This window comes from Octopus bimaculoides, chromosome 3 (assembly GCF_046866305.1).
Source record: "Octopus bimaculoides isolate indiv1 chromosome 3, ASM4686630v1, whole genome shotgun sequence".
NCBI classification, from domain to species: domain Eukaryota; kingdom Metazoa; phylum Mollusca; class Cephalopoda; order Octopoda; family Octopodidae; genus Octopus; species Octopus bimaculoides.
The window spans coordinates 120,875,983-120,882,699 of NC_142930.1; positions in this window are offsets into that span (position 1 = coordinate 120,875,983).

Sequence of the window (6,717 nt, forward strand, 5' to 3'; positions counted from 1 at the left end):
ATATATATATATATATATATATATATATATATATATATATTTATATACATATATGTATATACAGACAAAGACATCAGAAAGTAATAAGCATGGAAATAACAACAAACCCAATGCTAGATTCAACTATGTATTTAGTAAAGATGAATGGCATAAAACTCACAAATCGAAGGCTTCTCATTATAATCATTTGAGTTCAGAATACAAGTCGTCACAAAATATCAGAGTTCAAATGCAGAACTGTAACAAATAGTTGAATATACAAATCAGTTCTTAAGGACAGGTGGAGTTCTTTGGTCCATTGCCATTCTTCGAAAGGCGATGAAAACATAAGGGAGGTCACTCTTACCGTTTCTCTCTTGTGTTGTTCACTGTTTACGTCGTTGTTCACTGTTTATGTCGTTGTTCACTGTTTATCTCCATTACTGGGAATAGGTATATCCTTCAATGATGAGTTCCAGCCTATTGGTACAGTCCCACCTGATAGGTCTGTAGCCGACGCGTGTCAGAAATACTAAAGGTATAGACGATAGTATTATAGAATATTTATAAATATTTTAAAAATCTTAGGGAACAATAAGTATTCCATGTTATCAGGACATTTACTATTTTATACTTTACTAATGCAATGTAAACAGTATCATTTATAATATTATTACAAATTTGGGATTCTACCAATAGAACCGCAACTCCTATTTCAGGATATCTGTATTGTATAGAATATACATACAAAGTTTTATCCAATGAAACATAAAATAATATAAGCAGTTAAAAAACCTACTATAAAATAAAACAAAATAATTTTATTGCATTTTATAGTAGGTTTTTTTAAATATTTATATTATTTTATTGGATATAACTTTGTATTTGTATTTCATACACTAAGGATATCCTGAAATAGGAGTTGCGGTTCTATTGGTAAAATCCCAAATTTGCAATGATATTATAGATGATACTGTTTACATTGCATTAGTAAAGTGTAAAATAGTAAATTTCCTGATAACCTGGAATACTTATTATATATATATATATATATATATATATATATATATATATATATATATATATATATATATATATATATATATATAATATATATATATATATATATATACACGCATACATACATACATACATAGGACGGTACGGTATGGTATGAAAATATATACATGTCTCTGTTCATGTATATATTTGTATGTATGTAAAGTAAATTGTTTATGGATGCATCATATCTACTTTACTATTTTAATGTATTACTGGCTTACATTACTTCGACACTTGGGTACCCCCGTAGTTTCATATTTATTCTATCTAAACTTACTATTTATTCTAACAGTTATTAACGCGCCTAAAACAAGAAGACCTCAGTTGGCATGTGATGTCATCTCAAGTCATGGACACAAATGCATTTATTCATACACACACACACACACATACACACACACACACACACACACACACACACACACACACACAAGCACATAACATACACATAGAAATATATTCTATATGCATAAAAGCATACATACAATCACACATGCACGAACAAATACACACACACACACACACACACACACACACACACACACACACACACACACATACATATATATATATATATATATATATATATATATATATATATATATATATATATATATATATATGTATGTATACAGACAAACAAATACATGCGGAGAAGGTTTGGCGATGTCCACAACCTAAATAATCCTTTCTACAATGGGCACAAGGCCTGAAAGTATTTAGAAGGCTGAGGCTAGTCGATTACACCAACCACAGTGCCTTAATTGGTTCTTATTTTATCTGCTCTGAAGGAATGAAAGGCAAAGTTGACGCTGGTGAATTTGAATTCAGAACGTAAAGACGGAAGAAACGCCATCTTTAAATAATGCATTCAAACATTTAAAAATAAAAATGAAAATAAACTACTCGGTATATTTTTTCAAGTTAAGGCTAATAATTAGCAGCGTAGCTTCCATGTACTTCATCGAGACTACTATGGATAAGGAAATGTGCACTATCATATGTATCTGTTGAACTGTAAATGTAAAGAAAAACGGTATGGAAAAGATAACTGCAAAACTATGAATACATTAAAAGTATGTGAAGGCAGAAATAAAGAAGTTATTCAATAAAATATAGAACACAGAAACGATGAAGATTATATTTTAGTATCAATTATATTTTTATAGAACGTAGCTAATTAAACGTATAGTGAGTGATGTAACTTAAATTAACTATTTCCTTTTAACGTCGTGAAAATGGTCGCTTACCAATTCAAATAGCAATATTTGAATAAGTGTGAATTTAAAATATATATATACTTACTTACATATGTACATTATATATGTGTGCGTGTGTGTGTGAGAGAGAGAGAGAAAGAGAGAGAGAGTGAGAGAGAGTGTGTGTATGTATGTATGTATGTATATATATAACAAATAGTAAATGAGTATATGCATATATACGTACAGGTATGTGCATACCGACATCCACCTGTATGTGTATATATAAATATATATTTATATATATATATATATATATATATATATATATATATATATATATATATATATATATATATATATGTATATATATATATATATATATATATATATATATATATATATATATATATATATATATATATATATATATATATACCGGAGTATATATGTATATATATATATATATATATATATATATATATATATATATATATATATATATATCATGCAAAGATTACATGAAATTATTAACAGCGGGAAGTTTAATTTACACCTATATTCAGAAAAGACGCTTAATTTGATACACATTTATAAATAAATGAATGAGTTGGAAGATTAATTCATACCGAATGAAGATTGAATAAGTTTACATTTGGATATGTAGTGGACATTTTAGAATAATACTAAGAGATATGGATTTTAGGTGTGAATGTGTGGAATAGTCGTTAAGCTGTTGCACTCATGAACTCCAGATCGCAGTTTCGATTCCCAGGTCGACGTTTTGTTGCGTGATTGAACAAAGCACTTTCTTTCACGCTATCCTACTCAACTTAGAGGTTAATGGGTTATCCTGCGACGGACTGTCCTTCTTTTCAGGGGCAATGTGGCCTTGCTTGCCTAGCCAGCGAAGGACCGTCATTCAAAAGTTACAACAGTGCAGTCAAATGCATTGTGATCAGGGGTGTATAAAATCAACCGTGAGTTTGATCGATACAGGGATACAATTAGAGTGATAATTTAGTAGGTAGGCGCTAAAATACGAACATATGTGTTTTATATATAGAAATATATCTCCGTCTACTAGACATCATATATTAATAAATTCCAATTAAACCATTATTTGCTATGCTCGTTATCGATTTAGAGAAAGGATTCTCTCACGGTTCAATTCCTAGGATTCTTCTCTGCTTTTCTCTTAAGTCCCACTTTCCAATATTTTTTACTTTTAGTTGTTTATACTATTACTATTCACTTTGTTTCATAGACTTAACGTTTTGCTTGTCCCGTATTTATCACATATAATACACGGAACAAATTTCTCTAACCTCCATGCGTCGTATATCATATAAACACCCAATTTTTTTTCAACCGCTAATGTAACTTGGAACTTATGAATGGAAAGTTTCATACTAATCAGAACGTATAAAACAAGAGCTACATAAAAGTCTGGGAACAAATATGGACGTTTAGGACAAACTGATGAAAATGCTTTGGGCCCGTAAAGAGTTAATTCGCATCATTTTATTTTTTAAGGAAAGGGTTGTAATAAGAGAATAGTGGATACAATATTATACGATTATTCTTCCTAATTTTGGCTGAATACCATCAATTTTGAACGGCCGGGGAAGTCGATTACATCGCCTACCTCCCACCTGGCCATCGTTATAGAATGTATGGAAAAGTCCATTCCAGCGGAATTTGAACTTACAACATAAAGAGCGGTGGGGTATGAAGTTTTGAAATTACCACAAACAATCTCACGAAAGTTTTCCTGTTCATAACAGTAATTACCTATATTTATCTGCAATGCGGGGGATAGACAAATCGATTCGTCGGCAGACAAAATACTATGCGATATTTCGTTCGTCCAGTGTTCGAATCCCTCCGGAGACAACTTTGCCTTTCATCTGTCTCTGTACGTAAAATAAAGTACTTAAGAATATTGATATAATCGTCGACTCTCTCCTTCCGATATGTATTCTTTACTTTAGAAATCAATATTTATCTCGTAGTGTCTATTTGCAACGAGAGTAACTTGTCCAAAATCACGATGACTAGCAATGCACAGTTAATTCTTCGGCTAGTCAACCGCTTCCCAATCTGTTTGGTCATCTGTGGTTCCATTGCTTAGCCACAGAACATATAAAACTGTCAATATCATTTTCATCAAATTATATTCATTTAAGCGAGAAAGGAAGTCTACTTCTCTCCCATCTTGCGCTCTTCAAAAGTTCTAACAAGTTTTTAGTTTCAGTGAGTAATACATTATGGATGTACATATAAATCATAGATTCAACAAGCATGAGAACACTGCTATATTGGGTTTTTAGCTAATGCCAAAATTCCGTCCTAGGGGAATACAATAAAAGTTGATGGATGACCGGTAAAAAAAAAAAATTATTCCGCTCCATATTTTCAGAGCAGACTCCTTTTAAAGTGTTCGCGTGAAATCTGTTCTTTTGTTTTGTTTGTTTTGTAAAGGAAAACGTCATGCATTTAAGATTATCTAGGTTTAAAAGCAAATATAAACAGACCATATATTAATGCAAGCCGCTCACCAGTTTTTAAACACAAGAGATTTAGTAAATATTCTTGCAGAAAAGAGAATATCATTTTTGTTGTCTACAATAAAAAAGCATTTCACACGTCTTTGATTCATGACAAGAAAGTAAATAATCTGAAATGTATGTCTTATATGAATATGTTTGATCAGTAGACTATCAAAATTGATTTAAAACATATTTGTTCAAAAGGAAAATGCAACTGCTTTTTGGTACTTAGCAAAAGAACTTAAGAAGACTAGTAAAAGAATCTTTTTATCATGGAAATATTAGAGTCGATCTATTTTATATAATTTTCTTTGGCAATGCTTCCCTTCCTATTACAATCAAGTTAGTCCCTACTTCTATATTGACTGAATGCCGAAAGATTATTGATTTTTCTAATTTCCTATACAAGGTATAATGTATCAAATATATTATGGGGTGCTGAAAACTTCCTGGGTTTGGGTCAAGCCAGGGACTATATAGAACAATGTAAAATACGACTTTTTCGAGCTGTAGTACAATGATTATTCGTAGTACTGATATCTGTAGGTAATTAAAAGAAAATACAGGAAGATCAGCTAATAATGATTTTATTCTACATATTATCATCTCAGATTCATACACTTATTGCAACGGTCTCTCAGTTTTGTTAAGCCCTGTAAAAGAACTCGGAATGTTGGGCCTTCAACCAGGCCTTTCATGATACCTTTACGGTCAGGAACTTTTCAGCACCCTCTCGTATGTAGCGTAAAAGCAAAATCAGGTGTCCGTGCATTTCGGCAGAACTGTTAGCATGCCGGGCGAAACACTTAGCCGCATTTCATCCGTCTTAATGCTCTCAGTTCAAATTCTGAAGTGATCCACTTAACCTTTCGTCTTTCAATAAGTAGCAATTCAATAAGTTGCAGTCATGTACTGGTGTCGATGTAATCGACGTCTCCATCCATCCAAAGCAAAAGAAAAAAAAATGTGCCAAAATTTGAAGTCATTATTAGTATCGTTCATATTCGTTTATTGTATCTTTTTTGTCACCAAGGAAGGCAATACCAGGGCCATCGAATCTGATGGGAAAAGGGACGAAGGTATCTTTAAACTAATCCAGAGACCCAACTCGTGTGCTTGCAGCAGAGTGAATTGCGCTAAAGAAACACAAGCTGCCAGAGCCGAGTGCTGGTGTTAAACTTGGCGACTGAATTGATCTAATACTGATCAAGTAGCCCACACAGGGATTTGAACACGAAGCGCGAGTATCTGTAATAAATATTACAATTCATCTGGATCCACATTCTTACAGTTTCGCCATTTCAGTACCCTCGTTACTTTTTTAATGACAGCGAAAAGATGAAAGGTAAGATTGAGCGCAGGGCTCAGTATGTCAAAATCTAAAATAAAAATATGTCTGTGTAAACAATGCGATTGAAGATAGAAAGTTAGGTAATTGGCGAATATGCATACTTCAGGATTATTCTTCCTTCTCAGTACCGCATCCAAACCATTAACCATCCACGAGCATATTGCTCAAAAAGTCATTAGATTTAGCTGTGTAACAATATTGGATATACCAATTTTCCTATTAAACACATTCGTGGCAATCTTTTTATGATGAAAATGTAACAGTCGATCTATGTTGTATAATTTTCCTTTGCAATTTTTCCCTTCCTATTACAATCAAGTTAGTTCCTACCTCTATTCAGTTGAATGCCCAAAGATTATTCATCTTTTTTGTTTCTTATATAAGTCATAATACATCAAATATACGGGATGAGGAGAAAACTTCCTGGGTTCGACATTGTCGACTTTTATTCGTCGATTTCAAAAGGGTTGTTGATGAAGATACTTTCCTTTGCTAAGGCCGGCTTTCACAGATATTAGTGATAGTGATATTAGCGTTATCATACATTCCAGGGGGATGGTGCTGTCCAACAAAA